Genomic DNA, 22,981 nt, shown 5'->3' on the forward strand with positions numbered 1-22,981 from the left:
TGTGCACAGGCTTTTAGGATGCCCAGTGTACCACATCAACTGTATAATTGGTCAACTAAGGCTATAATTGGACCATGTGTGGACAATATGCAACAGGGTGTATACACATCCCATGCACTGTGTGGCTACATGTCTCTGGCCATCCCCCATGGCCATGTGTGCACATGTGTTGGCCAAATGTGTGTGATGGCCATCTATCTCACATGTCTGTGTTGTCCCATATGACATACACCCATAGATGTTAGATATTTCACAATCCACAGGGCTATGCAGACAACGGGTTGTATGTTTGGTATGTGGGGTATAGGTCATGCGATAGTGTGACAATATTGCAGACAGAACACCACATGTCTGGGACATGTCAGGTGGCACATCACAATGTGTGCACCCAATGCAGGGGGACATGACACAATGGTGACACCTGTGGGCTGCCCATATCACAGCTCACTGTGTGGTACTGTGTGTGTACCACACATGTTGTTCCAATGCATACTACATATGCCTCCATTGTAGAACACCTCCACTGTTGTATGCACAGCTGACCGCACATGTCGCAATGACAAGTAATGTGGTTTCAAGTCGGTGTATCATTTCATTTGTATATATTGCACATGGGTGGCCTGTGTGAATGATGGGTGATGCAACCTGTATATGGTGACTGGAACAAACTTCAAGTGTGCAAGTGTTAACTGGCCACATGGCAAATAGATCTACACTGTAACATGCCTGATACTGATGACAGTCTCACCTGCAACGGACTCATATCTGTGCGGCACACCAGAGGTACCTGTATAGGGGTGACACAGCAGTATGAACATTATCCATGACTGTATGACAGCCACAGGTTGCACTGTGCATGTTAACACATTCACCTGTGTAATAGCATATGGTATGCACATGTGTGCATACACAGAGTAGCATACTGTAGTATGCAGCATGTGTGTCCACATACCTTGCATATGTTGTTATTTTACATAATGTACAGTGACACATGCAACTAAATGGGATATAATAGCCATATGTGCAGTACTAACTTACCAGGCAACTCCAGGCTCATTGGTTGGGAGACACCCACCTCCACGATGGCAGCTAGTGTTTGTGGATGCTGTTCCCTGGGTGTCCCCAGACTGGCCAGTAGCTCCTTGTTGTGTGTGAGTGGGGGCTGGGTTGGTGGACCACCACCTGTTCCACCTTGTTCCCTGGCAATTGCAGTGGCACACTGTTTTGCATGTCGTATCAAGTCCGTGCAGTGTCTGCGCACCTGCTGGTAGGTGCGGTTATGGCCATCCACATCGTTCACCCTCCTGTGTAGATCCTGCCACAGGTCATCCTGCTGCTGGGCATGCTGTGGAACATGGCTGAACAACAAGTCATAGTTCTCATGGAGCTGTCGGATGAGGACATCATCCTCCTGGTGGCTGTATGCTGGAAGGCGTGTACAGGGCATTATCTGTAAGACATAATGATGGTGACAGGTCACAGTTTCAGAGATGTGCAGAGATACTGCTGCACATACATTTCTATGACATCTACTACATCTGCACAGTTATCTTTGCAAAGCATCATGACACTGACACGACTGACGTGTTTGTGTCACACGCATGTCATACCCATTATGCATTGGATATCATCACCATATATGTGTGTCACCTCATTACAGTGTTCATACTCCATGTGAATGCTGTCTTGCTATGGGCATGTCTATTTGCCTGCACTTGTGTTCTTACCTATCTGCACATGCCTGGATGTATCCACGGTAATGCTGTTGACCTTGATGCTGTGTATATGTCACATATCAACACAGACACAGCCGTAATGGACTTGAGCAGTGACAATGCACACATATGCATGGACACCTGTACATGCATGTGTTTTGCCATATACATTGACACAACACTGTACAACTGTTCAACATCCTGCCACGGATCGCCTGTGTTGCACATGTGATATACATGGGACAATGGCTAGTCAGACATCATTCACAGGGATGGTTATCAACCATAGCATGTGCAGGCATGGTTTCCATGCTGTAACAGACAGCCATTATGCCACCGCAAGGTGCATCAGTGCCACATGACTGATCCAGTCAGTTGATAGTACATCTACCATGCAGCCATCACAACATGTATGACTGGGATGACATGTGCAGCTTTGATGGACAGGGTTGCATGGTATGGTGGGAGTATGTCACATATATGGCACAGGGATCTGTCCAGCCTGTGGCGATCCTAGTATTAGGACAGTGGCTGTCCATGACATATATCTTACAGATCAGGATATGGACATGTAGCATGTCCATCATCATGGTGTAGCAAATGTCTTTCTACAAGGTAGACAGCATGCTGCATAGTGAAGGTGAGGATTGTGAAGGCTGATATCGTCCATCCACGCATGGCCATTACCCCTTAAAAGTGGTATGTGATCCAATATTGGTCACCACAGTGCTGTATATGCCTGTCCAGTGATCTCCGTGCTCATGGATGGCACCCTGACATGACATGGGTACCTCATATGACTACCTAAGGGGCCTGAAGACGTCACCAAGTCGGGGGGTGCACTGCACAGCAGCATCCCTTACACGGTGTCCATAATGTTGACCACAGCCTAGATAGTAGTTAATGGGTACAGGGATGTTCACCTAGCAGTGACAATGCTGGTATCATCCATCAGACTGTGCACATATGTCACACACCTTACCCACATAGCCTATTCTGTATGTTGTTCACAACACTGACACAGCTATACTCATAGGTCATGGCCATTCACAGCCTTACATACACAGATGCCTAACATTTGTCTGTGTTATGGGCTACAATGAGGGTGGAGTACAACACATTAACCCTGTTCTACTGTAGCTGGCACTGGTGTGATGTGCACATGTCACTCCTGCACCTTTTGTAGGTGTGAGTCTGTTAACAGGCCACTGATGGAACACTCCTGTGACATACAAAGGTATTTGTAATCAAACATCCATGCTGTCTTGTACATCTGTACTGCTAACATCTACAGTGATAATGGTTCATGGACATGTGCACCATACTCAGCAGGGTTATAGTGCGGTGCCACCCATAATGACTGTCATCACCACTTGTGGGTTGATATTATCCAACACCCTATCTGTATTGTATGGTCATGCTAGGCACTTGTTCAGAACTTGTGAGCATGTCATGAGCTACTGATTAATATAGCACCCATTCCACACCATTTCCCACAGGTACACTGGCTGTCCTACACTTCCCAGCTTGCTTATGGTACAATAGCTGTTGTACACATGTAACGCACATATCCTGTGGGACACGGTTGTATATACTGGCATGTCCAACTGTCACGTACCAGTGCTACTGCCTGTCTATATGATGGATATGTCGTACATGTGGCAATAGAGCAATTGTCTCGTACACATTCAATGCTCACCTCCCAACATACGACACTACAGCCTGTGGGGGATGCACTTCTGCAGCCGTGCTGGGGGCATAGCTCTCAAGTGTACCTCATTACGAGGAACGTACCTCATTTGGGGTCTTAAAAAGTGCATGTTCCTCAAGGTACCACATTGAAAGGGTCTGTCACACATTCATTGTTGGAAATTGTTTAACTGCTAGCCATGGCTAAATAGATGGGAATCATATTAATTCATTAGAATATCTTTTTTATACATAAAACCAGCCTATTTTAGCCATCATATGCCCTTCCTAGTTGAAGCTGTTAGTAAGCCAGTAGTCCATTTGTCACACATTATGAGGGCTAATGTTCCTCATTTTGGGGACAGGAGGTTGACAGCTATGGCTGGGGCTAATGTTGTCACCAACCCTGACTGCACCTGACAGTCATGTGGGGATGTGTAACATTCGCAACACACCCCACCCATCACATAGTCTCACATGATCTCCACCACAGGCCACACCTACGAGGACAACTTGTGCAGTACGTCTCCATACTCTGTGTAGGCACCAGAGGTAGCCCCCATCATGGAAAATAACATCACCAACTTATAGCCCGCAGACTCATGTGTGCCCATCACATACAGCCAACAGGGAGTTATAACATTCACAACACACCAGTCATAGGTGACTCTGTAGGGAGTCACACTGCAGTTCCACAAAGCAGGCTACACAAGGCGATAGTCGCTTACATCTTGCTGTCGGGTAACTGGTTCTGCAACATAACCTATGCACCCATGCCACACCTCACCAGGTACGATGTGACTGTCATTCTCCATGTTAGTGTGACTGCCCTGAGATGCCACTTCACAGACTACGTGTGCAGGAACATGCAATAGCTCGCCAGTCTTAAAGCCCTGAGGGTGTGGGCCAAGCCCTCGGGAGCATTATGCATTCATCCGGACATGATACCACTGTACAATGACCGACTGTGTCACTTGAACAGGTGCCTATACTCCTATTGTCATTCCACAGGCATCTGGTATCTGTCCGCTTTGACTGACCTGGTCAAACACAATGCTGTGGCACAGATGACTTGCACCTGTCAGCCCTGGGAGTACAGCTCACATGTAAGGCTCTTGCTGCTTCTATACTGCCTGTCTTGCACAGTTTCCAATAACAGTCACCGGCAGAAAGGGAACTGGCAAGCACGACATGGGGTCATGTGACACAATGCTTGCATCTTCCTCTGTGATGCACGCAGGCAAGGCACACCTTATAATGCACCACTCCAATATCTCTGCAGTGACTGGGACCTGCCTCTAGGCTCTGCAGAGCACACCTGCAATGACAGGTTATAGACAGACCATACCTTTCAGGCACATACCTGGACCGGCACACCCACAGCTGAGGGGTTCCCATATCCCACTATGTTGTGCACACATCCTGGCCAGTTACTTAGCACAATGCATCAGAGGTGCTCCACGTGCAACTAACTGTGTCCGGGACTGCTATACACATTGTAACAAGCTACAGAGTCAACATCATACCCCACAGTTAACATACCTCATTTGTTGGTATATTGGACAGTGGGGCTCAGACAGCTACTACTGATGTGTGGCTGACACTACCCCACACTTAACTGGGATAGCCACTCATGTACCGACACATCCATGAGTCATAACCTCCACTCTGCTGGATCAACCCATATACACCACCTCCAAGACCAACATTAACCTTGACATGAACACTACCACCATGTGACTGGTGTTACACACCTGGGGTTATCCCCTCATTGGTGGGTTCCGAACATATGCTAATCAACCTTGTTAGCCACATCCCGGCACCACACCCATCACAGCATACACAGTACATGAGTACTACAACACCTACTACAGACGTGTTCTGACAGGGGTTGTTAACGTCATGACACCCGTGCAGATGGACGATGCACATACAAATGCTGTAACATACCCCAGTGCACTTCATTAGCATGTACACAACTACATGGATCATGCTATTCCACACAGAGCCATGATGGTACACACCTGATAACAGACGCCACTCTGGTGGTCATGTTCCATGGACATATGATGTACAACAACAGGTGTAGGCTGTTGCACAGTGGTGTACATTCCCATGGGTGGGGTAGCTCACTGGTCAGCCTTGGTATGGCCACAGGATCCCTCATCACATACTCCAAGACTAGCTACGTAAACATTACTGCGACAGGCATTATGGTGGTATGTCAGTAGTCGATGGCAACACCCACATCTGCTGTCACATACAACAGTCACTCAGGAACATTACAGACCCAGGTGATGTTGGCAACATGCTGGAGGATGGATTCAATGCTAACATTACACCTTCTCACTCACTACAGGGCCACAATCCATACAGGAACATTGTGGTGTCCCTGTGGTCACACCTACACAGTACTAATCTGCACTCTATATGTCCCGGGACACTGGCCCCATGTCACCTTCCAACATCCCAGGCTTTGATGTCCACAAACCTCTGAATGACATGTCTCCCCACTAGGCCACCAATATTCAGTAATAGCCTTGTTTCAGACATTGTAGCCCCTGAATGGCACACAGCAGCATTTGTGACATTACACACAGGTGGCACCACAATGCACGAGTGGGACTATAGTCCTACACACCTGACTGGACTGTTCTGCATGGCTATGGGGCACATCATCAAGGACGTCATTCACAGAGACATTGTTGGGCTCCCGTCCTTCAATGCCACCCGGGTTGGGCTTGTTAGGACCAGAGCATGGCCCCTACACCTGGTGGACTCCTTTCATACAGTTACCAGGGCAGTTGCTGATGGTACGGGAGTCCACACATCCTACATTGTCCTCTCATTGCCTTTCAGCACCATTCTGCATTCTGGTATTGACAACATACACATCCACCTGCACATCGTACCCTATGTCTCAGGATGTTATGCAATGTGGCTCATGGACGGGACACACACAGTGAGGCCAGCATACCATAGTACCTACTGCATGTCAGTTACATTTGGCATACCACAGTCCTCAGTCATAGGGCTCCTCATGTTCAGTATATGCTTCCCTGCAGTACAGGCTAGCACAGGGGACTTTCCCTGCCTAGCTTTACAACCCCCTGCATTCAAAGTGCCGTGATTGCTCCACCAGCTGCTACTGACTCCATCCATATGGGTGTCACTGTGACAGATACCTGATATGACTATCATGGCGTCAAGCTGCATGACACAAGGTGCATGAACATCACCTTTGCATTACACCATTCACCCACTGACTATCACATGGGTGGTAGTCCCCTACATACATATCACATTATACATGTTTGCAGTACACACATATATCACACCCACTCCTGTGGTTACCCTATTGCCACTGTGGCGTGGATATCCTTCTAAGTGGCCACACTTATCTGTACTGGGTGTGTAGCTGGTACATAGGCACCCATTGTACCTCTGATCTCAAGACTTCTACACACATTCAAGGGTACACCACCCCATTTAGGGTGCACCTTACACAACAGCTACAGCTTTACATACCACAACATTAACACGCCATGACGTTTACTGAGCTACGACAGTTTAAGTATGCGGCTGCACTAAGGACACCACATCTGTACACATTTGCATACTACATACTCAGGGGTGACCTCTGCTGATCAGACAGGGCCCATGTCCACAACATTATTAATGGATATACTCCTCATACGCGACATAAGCAAAAGCCACTGTGAGCAACATGCTCATGGATATGTGCACACACGCCACCATGAGTGGGATGTGCTTGAGGGTTACATTCCCAAACCAGACACTCACCATGCTTTGGAACATGAGTCCTATGTACATCACGCAGGGACACTCAGTAGCACTGTTCATGTGATACCTCCCTTGGTGGTTGGGGGACACATGTAGGCCTGGGATCACTGCAGTGGCTGTACTGTGCAGAGGTGCAGGTGACACATGGCTATGCTGTTCACAGGACACTACCCTAGAGAGGTGCCACTGGTGTGAACACTGTAGTTGTGCTTACACACGGACTTGCCAGACTGCATAGTACCCCACTATGCACCTGTGAAGCTATTACATGTCCTTTTTGCATGGTTACTTGGTAGCCCTTCCATTTAGATTAGCTATCATGCTATTACAATGTCCCATGCCTACAAGCCATATGTATCCTGTTATTGTACATACCAATAGACGATACCTTTGGTATGCATGATATGCCTGTTATGCTGTGTAGAATATCTGTCATATCTACCTACAATACTATACATTACACATATTTCACATATTATCCCATAATGCAAAGCATACTTGCACAGCGGGACCACCTTAGATATGTCATTGGCGTTATATGCCCATACACATGCGTGCTATGACAGTATATCAACATATACTATCCCCTGCTATGGCACGTACTTGTTGGACATACCCTACCACTGATGGCGGGTTGTATGAAATTGTTCTGTTTAAAACCCTCATGTAGCATCCCTTGTGGTGTCTGTGATGTGTACCTGTGGCCCACTGCTGGACGCACAGTTTCTACAAGCGTTAGTATGCTCAGCAAGACATCACTACATAAATACCTTTTCCCACTTTATGCATTGCGGACACGTTTAATTAATGCAAACCAGGCTATACATACAGTAAAACTAATTAATACAGATCATGCTATACATAACCTTACATATCGGGTGTTCTACATACCTTGTTATCGTTACGGAGTTTCGTCTCTATCTCTCTCACAGTGTTTCAACTGGTATTCGGTATGAGCATACGGTTTGAATGTCTGGCATGTCATCCTTATATACGTCGATACCTGTAACATGTGGTTTCATCCCGCCAATTGGTGTTCCTGAGTGACTAATTACTTGCATATCAGCTGTGCAGCTACTCCATTCGCCAATTACGTGGCAACAGTGGGGTATAATTGAATTCTCCACTTGGGCGTTGCCTATTTGCCCTACCTTTGGGGAGACGGTCTGTTTTGTGTTTTGTTATGTGTAATTGCAACTGCTATGCATGGAGACAAGTATACTTTGGATTCATGTCCCCCGTGGATTGTGTGTGACAGCTAGAGTATGTGGTTCAACATGTGGGTGTACCTGTTATCCCAACATGTGATAACGGACTATTGCAAACAAAATCTGTAACATGGCTGTTTGTTCCATTATACAACGCCTGCAATTTTGCATGACGCCTTTAATTGTGTCTCTCACACGGTATGTTGAGGTTTCTGCAGATGTAATTGACTGACTGGATGTTTGTGCTGCTATTACAGTCTGTATTGCTTTAGTTTCTAGTGTGGGGGATGTCGGTGGGTGTACGTAGCATATACAGGTAAGTGGGGCTTGCATTTCTACATATTCCATATATATGTGTGTGGGCTCCGTCCCTAATTAGAGAGCTAACAGTTAGTAGACTTATGTTACGGGATTGTACATTGGGCTGTTGTTAATTGGTTTCTATATCATCTGCAGGTGAGCTTGCTACTTATATACCTCCGGAATTGCAGCGATATATCATGGGATATGTGTAAGTGACAGCTATCCCTTGTATTTCTATCCCAGATATTTGCAGTCATTGCGGTTGTGTTGGTAAAAGAACCTGTTTGCCATGGGTTGCCACCTTTTCATATGGTCATTGTTGGACACTTGCGGGACACACAGCGGTGTTTACAGGCCAACACGTAGCCACGGTCAGTACACAGGTTAGCACATACTTTTATCCTCAATACATACCTATTGTTGTGGGACTTTGGCTACTTATTATATTGCATGTAACATTTATGTTTCTTACATACAGGCATAACTATTACATATGACTATTACATTATATATGGGACATATTAATGTCCTATAATCTCGGACATTTGCCCTTTGTACTGTTTTATGTCAGGACACACCTGCCCAGGGTGGGGCTGTCCCTCCTACTGTGGGACAGGTGGTAACCGTATGCCTATGGCTAGCTATACCCACACCTACCGTACTGATCTACCTCTGACTTGGCACTAACAGACCCATGTTGCAGACACACACACACATTACAGTCACACGGAGATGCACACAGCACCCTCAACGCACACATACACAGACTACGGCACTCACAAACACAGTTGAACACAGTACCTACGTGGACTGCAACACCGGCAGCAGTGACTAAATGTCCCTTCATATCATCATACTATTACTCGCGGCTGTACTGTTCCGGTACTGTGTTCTATCAGTCTTTCAGCCTCATGGTTACGCATGTCGATATGTTACACATTCCATAGTTGGCGGTATCCTATTTATTTGTACCTCCAAGGTGTTATGAATGTCGTTGACCTATCTATATATATTTGCAGATATCGCTGAATCCATCTATATCAACATATATCCCTCTATTGCCCTTTCTATCTGTATTATATATATGCATATGTGTACATATATATATATATATATATATATATATATATATATATATATATATATATATATATATATATATAGATATATCTGGCGGGGAATGTGTCAGGCATACAGCACCACCATATGCTGTAAGGCTCATGTACTGTTCAGGTGTTGACATTCCTTGTTCCACTAGCTGTTGTGTGTACAATGTTTGAGGGCTGCCTATGTAGGAGTCACACATTGGGCCACCTATACATTACAATTTACAGGTGGTCATGTTTGTGTGCCATCCATTTTATTGTGTGTGCAGGTGGAGAGGTGTCAGTCTGTAGGGGCCTACACTGTCAGAGTATGTGCTATATGTTCCCTCTTTGCCAAGGCGTAGGCATATTGGGCACGCCTCCATCTGCCTACTGGGGCTGGCACAGTGTGTTCATGATCTGAATCCCTCTGTGCCTGTAATGGCCTTGGCAATTGTGGTGGGCTATGGGGGCCTTCACCATTTTGTCCCTGCTGCAGCTGCTTCCACAGGATCATATTATGTAGCATGGCACATATTATGATGATGTGGGCACATGTGCTTGGAGAGTACTGCAAGGCTCCACCAGATGTATCCAAGCACCGGAACTGTGATTTCAGCATCCCGAACACACGCTCTATGATGATTCTGGTTTGTGCGTGTGCCTCATTATGGTGTTCTTGCATGGGTGTGTGTGCATTTCTGATGGGAGTCATCATCCACGGCTCCAGTGCATAGCCAGCATTCCCCACAAGATGGCCATGTGGGATGTCCCCCCTGACAAATACCTGATACAGCTGTGAGGCATGCCAGATATGGGAGTCATGGTAGCTTCCAGGGCTGCCAGCACACACATCCATGATAATGCCCTGGGCATTGCACATGACCTGGCAGTTGATGGAGTGGAATCCCTTGCGGTTTATGTAGCGCCTACCATGCTCACGTGGTGACTTGATTTGTATGTGCGTGCAGTCTATCGCACCCAGTACCTCTGGGTAGTATGCCACACGGTGGAAGTGGCGCATATTGCTGGTCAACTCCTCCTGAGTTCGGGGGAGGTATATCTGCTCATTGGCATGTGGTAACATGGCATCCAGGAACTGGTGTAGTACCCTGGATGCTGATGCCTGTGAGATCCCCATTATATCTCCAGTTGGCCTTTGAAAGGTACCTGTGGCCAGTATTCGCAGGCTTACACATACCTTCGTGTCCACTGGGATGGGTTCCCCTCTGTTGTTTCTGGTTCTCAGGCGTGGCCGGCACAGCTCCACTATTTGCTGTAAGATGTCCCTGTCCACCCTGTAACGCTCTACTATCTCAAGGTCATGTAGCCCCTGGTAGGTTACTCTTGGTCTGAACACTCTCCTTCTCCTCTGAGGCCTGCAGTGGTTGTCGGCATCATCCTCCACAACACCGTCAGTCTCTAACACATGCTGATGAATCACAGCTATGGCAGCTCCCAACATGTACATTTTAAAAGTTCCCCATGTGTTTACACCTATGGTGCAGTGTTTGGTAATACACAGGTGTGTGTTGGGTGCTTTCACACTTTATACTATTGTGCTGTGAACACCGATGATGTCATAGGGTGTGTATGTACGATCGTAGCTACAAGGTATCTTATGTGTTCTACTGCCAGAACTACTATTGTGGTGCCTTTGGTGTTGAATTACATTTGGCTGCCGTGGATTACCTCTTGACCTTCCCTTTACATTTCTGCACGTTGCACCTACCATTTTCTGGCATGCATCCAGCAGCCTACTTTCATTTGTACTTTCCTGGACCTGGCGTATCTTGCGTTATGTGTGCTACTGCCAGTCTGCTGTTGGTTTGCTTTGCTCTGCTGTGTCAGGTCTCCTATCTTTGCAATCCAATACCTTCCCTCCTTTCTTTGCATTCCAATGCCTCCCCTATCCTGTTTTGCAGGTTTCTGCAAGCAGACTTGTCAGTTGCCGTCGATTGGCCATCATGAGTTGATTGGTGTTGATTGCTCATTAGTACTCCAATTACCCTACTTCAGCATTTCCTTCTTTTCTTCCCCTGACCTTCCTGTTTGTGCTATTGTTCACGGTGCGTGCGTCCGATTACTGGGTTTCGCACGCCATCCCCGTACACATGCACTTTTGGGCACCATGTGTGCTCTCAGCTAAACGATTCTATACCTTCCTCCCCACCCCTGTCCTGCAGCTTTGCTTAGCAACGGACAGGCCAGATTTGCATTGCTCCAATGTGCTTACTGGTATGGTGGCACACCCCTCTGCTGATGTCATGTATCTCCTCTGAGCCACTCCTCGGTGTTATACCACTGTGCCATATGGTACAACCTTCATCCGGCGGGACATTTGCGATTCAGTATTATCTGCCTCATTTGCATGGCATTGACTACTAATTCATAGTTACCGTGCCGGACACTATCGCAGGCCCTTAGCAACCCTTGCACCTTGGTTGTGGTGTTCCATGCCTACCATTGTGTATTATGCTGTAAACCTGATTTCTATTACGTTGCGATTTTATGACATTTTTATATTATTTCTTTATGTTACAATTTCTGCACACATCCCCTGTGGTTGTGCTGTGCGTTACTGTGGACATGACATTAAATGTTGTTTTTTACATGTTGTGCATCTTTTCTTATGCCATTGGCTGTGTATTTCGCCATTGGCATATGTTAACTTTGTGATACATGGGTCTGGCCCACTTCCATAGTTCCAATGTTCTGTTTGGGAAAATGTAAACCATGTTTTTTGGTTTACATTTCCGTGGGCTTATGCTACGCCTGCACCACTTCATGAATCACTATATGCCTTCATTTGCATGGTGCGACACTGCGCATGGGGTGATTAGCATACCTAAGCCGAGGGCTGCGCAGTTCTGGCATACGCCGGTAGTGCACGTGGAATTGGATTGTACCTGAATCGCTCGATGGCCATATTTGGCATTATACCGCCTACGCTATGCCTGCGCCTGGTGCAAGCTTCATGAATCCCGGGGTGAGTGTTGTTTCAAAAACTCTAATCAGTTATTTATTTCATATAAAAGTAAGAAAAAGGGGCAACCAGTATAAAAGTAGACTATCTTCAGATTGTTGTCTCATGCTGTTACTTTTTTATACCCACCATAATAAGATAATTGCAGGCAGGGTCAAGGCTGACTCTACCAGGCAATTTGCTTCATCCATGGCTTTTTGCAAAAGGCTGGATTCTACAGGTATTGTAGAAGCAGCAACTTATCCTCTGTGCATACCTTTACAAAGCACTACAAACGAGACTCCTTCTCCAGGTCTAGGGCAGTCTTTGCTAGGACCATTCTCCATGGGCTCCTGGACTCATATAGATAAGGCTACTGCAGCAGTGATCAAATTACTTTTGTTTATTTTCCTACCATTGACCTTTTCAATGCTCTGCCCTCCCTCTCTCAGGTAGCTTAAAAGCTCTGAAAGGCTTGACACCCAACCATTTATTTTCTTCAGGCCTACTTGAGCTTGTTAATGGTTTGGGCACATGGAAGGTGCTCTTAATATTTGGAAGATGGCCAGCTGTTATATCCTTGGCCGGATTTAATCCAGTACTAAGGCTCCTGCAGCAGTAGTCATTCAAACATCTCCTGTTTTGGAGAGCTTACTTAGACAACTGTACTTTCTTACATACATCTAATGAGGCTAAGCCAAAGCAGATATTGTTAGAAAAGTACAATTATAATTTCTAAAGCAGCAAAAGAAGAAAAGACAAAGAAGAGAGGAATGTGAGCTAAAGTAGTTTATTCAAAGAGTCAGCCGAGGGATGTGATACAAAGAAGCTTATTCAAACAGTTGCTCCCCTCTGAAAGCATACAGTTTTAGGTTGGTTACTTTAGGATAGGGTTGTGTTTGTGCAGTATTATCCTGGTGTTGAGCAGCAAAATAACCAGGATTTAAGTGTTGTTTATGTCTGAATTTAAAGGGTTTCAGTTTGTGTATTTGATTTAGTTTCATAGGTAAGTACCAAGTTAGCTTCCCTTCCGAGACATTTTAAGCCAACCAGTTTCCCTCACTGGGGAGAATTAAACCTTATACCTTGTGTGTGAGATAGTGTCATCGTATGCTAAAGTTTTAAGACCATTAGAGTAGAGTAAATTCCCTGCAGTATTGTTAGAGTTGACCTATGAGTTGGAATTTTTTGCTTGATTGTAAATCCCTGTTCTGTAAATAGTTTTGTAAGGCATTATGTAAGGAAGCTCAGCTTTCAGCTTTATGGATTAGGTAGAGGGCTGTAATTAGTTGTGTGTATGTCAAGTACTGTGGGAATCTTCAGACACTTTAGTTGTTTCAGGGTCTGGCAATTGTGGGGTTTTTTTGAGGGAATTGGCAGCAAGTCTTGCTATTTTATTGTAGCATATATCTAGTTTTGTCATATAGGTGGCATGTAGGTTTGTGATGACTGGTGATGTGTAAAGCAGTAATGGAAAAAGATAGGAAGATGCAATGGTCTTCCTAGATTTGTCTGTGAGATAGGGTCTACCTCTGTAGAGAAAGCCTAGTTTCTGTTTTTTTAATGGTTTGCAGAATGTGTTGATCAAATCTTAGCTTTTCATCTATTATGACCTCTAGTAATATAGTTTGTGGAACTACTTCTGTTGTGGTATTTTTTGTTTATTTTAAGTGAAAGCTATGGCTTTTGTCTGAGAATTGTCTAGGTCTGAATATCATTAACTTGGTTTTCTTTACAGTGAGAAGCAGTTGGGAGTTGGTAAGTCATGGTTCTATGGATAAAAAGCCTCTTGGGTAATTTCATGAAGCTTTGCTTGGTTTAGAGCAGAGCATTTAAGTGATGAGACATCTGCATGCTGTTTGGTTGCAGTGTGAAGATTATTTATGAAAATATTAAAGAGCAGATGCCTTACGCTAGATCCCTATGGACGCCAACTGAGTCAAGTTAGAAAGGTAAGAAATCCTGTTGCCACTTTACAGCTTGCTCTCTGTTGGACAAGAAACAACAAGGAGTGAGTTTAATGAGGGAGGCCTAAGGAACAGAGTCATACCTCTCAACTGTCCAGATTTTTGCAGAATGTCCAGATTTTTGGTTCATATTTTTGGTCTGTTCCTCATAAAATTTGTGGTTTTCTGGAAAATCACTGGGATGATCTGAGAACTGAAGTCACTAAATAACAACATACATTTGAGTTTCAGACTTCAAATCCTTCAGAAAATGTTGTATGTTAAATCATGTTACTCTAGCAACTTTCCTAGTTTATAAGAGCAATATTTAAAATATGTCCCTATTTTTGGGCCTTTGTCCCCCCATTTTGTTGGGCTTTGTCCAGATTTCTTGTACTAAGAGGGTGAGAGGTATGAACAGACTTCTGTAGGCATTCTGGTGGGAAGGACTGTCAAAGGCCTTGATCAGGTCAAGGAAGAGAGATAAAACTTGTTTACCTGCATTCCAGTTGATGTTATTGGTGAGGTTAAGAAAGGCATTTGGAGACCTGAGAAATGAACTCGCAACAGGAGATCCAGAAACTCAAGGAACTCATGAACCAGCAAGGACATATGTGATATTACAGACATGATGTGCAAAGAGACCAGTAATATCCATGCACTGTACAGCCTTGCTCTCAAAAAGGGCAAAACAGTAAGGAAAGTCAAAATAATCCTAACCTCCTGTGCAGACAGAAAATCATGAATTCTTTGCAGAATGGAAGTCATGATTTCCGGCAGAGTAAAGTAAGAGAAGATCTGGTGGTAAAAGCCACTTGGTGTTACTAGGTTAAAGCGAAAATCTATGGCAACACTGCTTGACTGACATGAAGGCCGGTGCATAATACACATCTGAAGGAGTACATTACCCATTTTTACACAACAGTCCTTGCTACTGCATCCCCCCTATAACACAATCACCAACTGTAAAGAAAAGTAAACCTCATCTCTAGTACTTCAGTGGTTCCTGTTTGCTTCACTTACTTGAATTCTTAGCAGTAAAGGTGGTAAATCCCCTCCACTGTAGGTAACTTCTCTTCACCTGCCACTTTGTGTTTCCCTGATCACTATTAAACTCATATGCAATACTGGTGACCAGCACGTTACTTCTTCCAATGCTATGAATAACCACAGTCCACTGACTGGTAGTTCAGAAGGGATGTGCTTTAATCATGTGCCCTTTGTCTTTCCTATTCTTTAAAGACTAGTTGTCTTACTCAAGTGCTTTGTTGTATACAGTTCTTACCTTGTATACTGTGTATCATTTTGCACCATATTCTCATGATATGGTCCAATAGGCAAATGACATTTTTGCATTAGATATTCAAATACTACATATGTGACTCATAGTAAGACCTTCGCAGATATGATGAGAAGCTGGTTCACTTTTCTGCTTCTGAATGGTGTGCTCTTAGTAAAATATTATCTAGTCTAGAACCTTGTTAGCAACAACAATATTACCAGCACTGAGATTGTGTCTACGTATGTCAAAAAGACTGGTGATTCATATGCCCAAGGTATTTCTTTTGAATTGGCTACAAATATTAACTCAGTTGTATAGTGGGGCTAAATATAGATCACTAAGCCTCACATTTTACTTGGTACCATTTAGTGTCATATTTATAATTTGTACACAGTGTCCATAGCAGTTAACCTGGCAAGTTTAGTGACGGGACTGATATGCCTGTTTATCTCTATGCTTTATCCAATATTAAAAAAATAAATAAATAGAAAAGGTGGGACCCAGGCCATTGGTCTGTGGGACTCTGGGACTCTTTTAGGAGACTGCTTTGATGCTAAGAGGACATCCTTCTAATTTACCACTGGGTTTGAATGCTCAGGTAATTCCATATATCCTTAAGGGAAAGGTTAAGTGTGTGTGTGTTTGGTCAACAACTGTTTAGATGACCATTTATGATCAACTAGTGTCGACAAGTGTCCAAGATTGGGAAATATGCCCTTACCCTGTGTTTGTAGTCTCGGAGTTAATATATATGATTAGCAGGGTGTGTCAGAGTGTGTGTGTGTGTGGGGGGGGGCTTGCCCAAAAAATGTTTTTTGTTTTTACTTTAAATTCTGCATGTACTGAAGCTGTTTCTAGGTGCATACGTAGTGGTATGTTAATGTTGGTGTTTTGGTACTTACGTATTATCGCAACCACATTTCTAACCTGCAATAATTCATAAAGTGATTGTGAAACAAGTTCATCTTCAAGTAAAAAGGGGTGTGTAAACTCCTAATTAGCCTTGCATGACATTTGATGTAAAACAGGAAAAGGAGTAACAGAAAAATTCCTCTTCTGGGGTACCATCCTTTCCAGATGTAACTTAACGGAACTTAGTAAAATCACGGTAGTAATTTGCATGGGTTTTACACTGCAAAAAGATAAGTGAAACTAAAAAAATACAGTTGGTGATACAATTGATAACTGAAAGTAGTTGTTGGAAATAATAAAAACGTACTTGCGTCTTAAAATAAAATGCTTATTCTGTAGCATGCATACCTCAGATCAACCCTTTCCAGACTGAGATTTTGATTAACACTACTTGAAAAGAGATGGTGCTGGCACTACGCCCCATAGCCCCAGCTAGCTAGATGTGATCAGGGAAAGAGAAAATATAGGTACGGTTACCCTTGCAAACAACATTAAAGGAAAAAAACATCTTGCTTACTATGCTGTGTGCATTTTAATTTTGATCAGGGAGTGTAGACTGTGTAGAAAATGAAGGACTCAATATAATTAATGTGGTTGCGGTAATACGTCATATGGATATGCATTTCATGATTTAACACAGTAATGTTATGCGAAGAGGGATTTCATTTGCATGATTATTCCTGTTAGGCTGTGTACACTATAGAGCATGGAAGGAATAAATTATACAAGCAAGGTGTTGGTGAGAAAGCATGGTTGCAACTGCCGAGAAATGTGGTTGCGATAATATGTAAGTACCGAAAATTAATCACGTTTGTAATGCCTTGTAATGGTATATGCAGAGGACCATGTAGCTGCCTCTAGAAAACTTCTAGAGTCCACCCCTTTCCAATATGCCATTGAATATATAGTAGAATGAGCCTTTATACTGCCAGGAACATTTTACCATGATGAGAATATCAAAAGGCAATAGGTGTGGACAACCATATGGAAATAGTCTGTTTTAACATAGGTTGGTCTTTCTTCATCCCAACATAAGAAACAAATAGCTGCTGTGCTTTTCTAAAGGACTTAGTTCTGTCAAAATTCAAAGTAAACCCTGTAGCTACTCTGGGCAAGAATGAGGGATTTGCTCTTAATGTGACCCAATCTCTATGAAAGCTTGCAACTCAGACATTCTTATTGCAGATGTCAGAGCAATAAGAGGAACAGTTTTCCATGTAACAAACCTTAACTCGGGTCTATATTAGATAATCGAACTTTCAAAAGTTCGACTGTCATATAGTCAACACCATATGATCGAACTTTTAAAAGTTCGAACATCTAATAACAAAAAAAAAAAAAACTACACAAATAACCTACCTGAACATTTTAAGCAAGAGGGGCAAGCCCGCCTGCACCCACCACACCCCCCGCTCTTTAAATATACCAACTGTACAGTGCAGAAAAGGGAAATCTTCCCATTCCACACTGTAAGGAGATCTTTGTTAAAACATTTGAACTTTCAAAAATTCAATCATATGGTGTCGACCATGTGACACTCGAACTTTTGAATGTTCGATTTTCTGATATAGACCCCCTTAACTCTGCTTGATGAACAGGTTTAAATGGATACATGATTAACTTTTCCAGGGCAAAGTTAAGATCCCAAGAAGAAGCCACCTGTTTATGAGGATGTCTTGGGTGTAAAACTCCTTTCAGAAACTGTTTCACTAAAACCAGAAAAGAAAGTAAAGGATTGATGGACAGACATGCTGAAATGGCCACAAGCTCTACCTTAACAGAGGAATAACAGAGGCCCACAGATAGTAACTCACAAAAATATTTGAGTACCAGTGGTACATAATTCCTGATGGGACCCCAGTTATTGGCTAGTTACCAACTAGAAAATCTTTTTCACTTGCCAATATAATATTTCCTAAGAGCAGGTTTTCTCACCTACTTGAGCCTGTGCTGCAAGTACTCAGGAAAGAGGTACCTAAAAGGAATTAGAATTGAATAATTCGGGCAGTTAGTTGAAGATGTTTCAGAATCGGGTGAAAACTCCCTCTATCTTGAGAGAATAGGTCCAGTTTATGAGGAAACTTGTGGTACTTGTTCCAGGCCAATTCCACAAGAAAGGAGAACCAATGCTGCTTGGGCCAAAAGGGGGTCACCACAGTCATCTTTTGGGGATTCCTTCTGAATCTTCATAATTACCCTGAATATCAGTGGAAAGGGTGGAAAGGCATAAAGAAACATTCCCAATAACCGGAAAGAAAAAGTATCTGTTTTCCAAGCTAGTTTGCAAGGAGTCCTGTAGCAGAATTTGTTCAGCTGTCTGTTTTAAAAGGAGGCAAATAGATCTATTTGAGACATTCCCTACAAATGAATCATTTTCTGGAAGACCCCAATTTGATTTCCAATCATGAGGGTCTGTCCTGGTCCTCCTCAGTTTGTCTGCCACTATGTTTTTCTCTGACAGACTGTAAGTTGCTTGGAGGGTTAGGGTGTACTGAGGAGCTACCTCCCAAGCAATCACAGCCAGCCTACAAAAAGGCTTTAAACTGATGCCCCCTTACTTATTTTTGTACCACACTACTGTGGTGTTGTCTGTAATCACCTGCAGGGGTGCAGGGACCCATACATGATGAAGAGATTTTAAGGCATGGATCACAGCCCAAATGTATTTGACATTGATGTGCTTTGGTCTGTCTGAAGGACTGTACAGGCCTTGCACCTTTACAACTTTAGAAGCTGTCCCTAAGTGAAATCTGAGGTATCCATAGTTACAGACTGACTTGGAAGTAGAAGAGAAAATGGAGGCCTGTATTTGCTTGTATTTGTATTCTCCACCAGTGCAGTTCCTTTTTGACAAAGCCTAAAATTGGAAGCAGAAATCGCAGAGGATGCAAATGTTGGGTCCATGTGCTTTTTAGAAACCACTGAATTTGTCTCATGTGTAACATGTCAAAAATAATCATTAAAATCATAGATGCCATGAACCCCAGGATCCTGAAATACTTGTGGCTGACGTCTGAGACTGATTTGAGAAAAAAAAATTCCAGACATAAATCCACCTTCTCCTGTGTCAAAGAGGTCTTTTCCAGAGTGGAGTCTATAATACAGTCCAGAAAGACAATCTTGTATAAATGAGTCAAGGAGAATTTATGAATATTTATCTGGAATCTCAAATTGGTTAGAAGAGAGGAAATCCATTGTAATGACTCTTGACATCTGGGAAAAGACGCTACAAAGATGAGTAGGTCATCTAAATAAGGTAACGCGAATGAAATTTAGTCTACAATGGACCCAAGGGTAATGCACAGGAGTAGTGGAGTCTCGCAAGGGGTATCATAAGTATTATAGATGTTGTGAGACTCAGAATCCTGAGGAATTCCACTGGGGAGATGGGAGTCTGAGAGGAAAACATCAGGAATAAAGCTAAATAGGATCTATTTTTTCTGGTGAAAGAAAATATCTTTGAACTGAGGTGTCCAGGAGACAACTCAGGAAAACAATCCCATTCGAAAGAGCCAGAAAATGCTTCTAAATGTTCTCTAGGAATCCTAGCCTGTGTAGAAGATCCCTTACCCAAGTGAGAGATTCCTGATACTTTTAAAAAGACCCTGCAAATATAAGTAAGTTGTCAAAATAAGGAAAATGTGAATACCTTGCAGTCTGCAGTAGGCTATCACAGAAGCTAAACACTTTATGAACACCCTTGGAGCAGCAGATATCCCAGAGGGTAAGTCTGAGAACTGATAATGTGATCCAGACACAGAAAACATTATGAAATTTCTTAAATCTGGATCAATAGATATGGGATGATACAGGGGTGTAGCTAGGATTTTCAAATTTGTACTCACAGCTCTCAAACTGCTACCCCCCTCCCCAGCCAAGCTATGGCCTTTCTCGTAATTCACGGTTCACTCTTTTAGTGTCAATGAAGAGGCATTCGCTGTAATGCCTCTTCAGTAATATAATATAGATTCACTCAAACTCGGTTCCTTGAATTGAAAATTAACCTGAAAGTCAGTTCTTTGAAAAATGCAGCATGGTAGTTGGGGTAGAGGATTCATGCTTTTGTTTTCTGTAACTAAGGTACAGGTTTTGAGCTTGAGTAAATTACTAACCACCTGCTATCTTTAACTAGGGTGTTTAATTCACACACACACCCCTACCTACCTTTTAGTGCAAGAAATATAGACAAAGCCTTAAATAAACGGGGACAGATATTAAATAATGCTCTCGTGAACTTAGAAAATTGCTAGAATAACAGGATTTGTGCTAATATGAGAAAGTAGCTAGAATAACAGGATCTGTGCTAGTATGAATTTTTCTAAAAGACATGAAGTCTGAAACTCAAATGTCAGTCATTATTTAGCAACTTCAGCCTTCAATGATTTTCTAGAAAAATGAGGAACAGACAAAAAATATGGGGCAAAAATCTGGACATTCTGCAAAATTTGGACAGTTGAGAGGTATGCTACCTACCTCTCACACACACACACAAACACACACACACACACACACACACACACACACACACCAAATACCTCTCAACCTCTTGAGCAACAAACCCATAAATAAAACTGAGGCAAAGGCCCAAAAATAAGGACATTTTTTTTAAATATTGCTCTTATAAACTTAGAAAGATAATAGAATAGTAGCAGGTCTTGCATTAGTACGAATTTTCTGAAAGGTATGAAATCTGAAACTCAAATGTCTGCCATTATTTTCTAACTTCAGTCTTTAATGATTTGCCACTAATTTGCCAGAAAACCACAATTTTATGAAAAACGGACCAAAAATGTGATGCAAAATATAAAATTGCCAGACAATACAGCTGGGAACCTGTCAAAGAAGGGACACCATTTTAATATGATCACTGTTAACTTGAGCAGCTGACAAAATTAGAGAATGTACATGCATTTCTGAAATAAAAGTAATGTATAACTCTGATCATTACAGTTATTTATAATTGTAAACCCTCCACATTTTCTTCCAAAATTGCTATTTTACGGAGGGATTATAAGGGGGAGAGCAACACTGAGCCAAAATTGGGGACAGTTGAGAGGTTTGGATATTCCTAATTCTATAAAGCAATTTATTTGCACATACCTCTCAACCTCTTAATGCAGGAAATCTGGACAAGGCCAAATATATTGGGGGAACATACAAAGTACTAAAAACTGATCTTGTATAAATTTAAAACAGTTGATAGAATAACAGGTCTTGCTATAGCATGCATTTTTCTGAAGATTATGACGTCTGAAACTTAACGTCTGTCATTATTCAGTGACTTCATTCCCAAATGATTTGCCAGAAAAGTTTTATTTTGCATTTTACAGCATGAACACCAATAAATATCTGCTAAACAAAGCAATGCAGTCTCACAATGAAACTAGACTTAACATTAAAACTTCTCTGCCCTTGAAACTCACATTCATCGAAACAGCATTGAAACCCATATTCAAAGAAAATACATTTTGCCAGTGGCAGATAAAGGTTAACTTTGGGCTGTTTTCAAATCATAGGCCCCTTGCACATGAAACATACATGTGCTCTTTGATACACCTTCCTGATTGTATTAAATTATATTCCTTGTACAATACAGTATAGTTCAAACTTCTACAGTCCACCAGTATCAGTAAACATGCACAACCTCTGAACCAGTAAAAGCCATCTACATAATTCCACATTAAAGAAATCTGTAACTAATGAAGAGGTTATTGCTAGCAAACAACTTTATATTTCATTGTTTCATCTACAAATAAAGTGCCTGTTGCCCTTGAGGAATAAATTGCCTATGTTGCATTAAAAAAAATGATACGCTAGTAATATTGCAATAGGGAATGGATGGCAAACTGATAACAGGTTCATAGTTACTACTAGATATCTTCGCCAAAAGGGACTACAGCATCCACCCCCACCCCCCTTTACAACACAGGACAGTATCAGCAATGCATCTACCTACTGTGGGAGAAGAACCCACAGCTTTCTGCATCAAGAGCAAGTACATTACCTGTTGTGCTATTAACAATACAAGCAGACTCAGCATAAGCAGCACTAAACTTTAGTTCCCCTGCAGCT

Source organism: Protopterus annectens, chromosome 2.part0 (assembly GCF_019279795.1).
Source record: "Protopterus annectens isolate FY-2018-M chromosome 2.part0, PAN1.0, whole genome shotgun sequence".
Classification (NCBI taxonomy): domain Eukaryota; kingdom Metazoa; phylum Chordata; order Ceratodontiformes; family Protopteridae; genus Protopterus; species Protopterus annectens.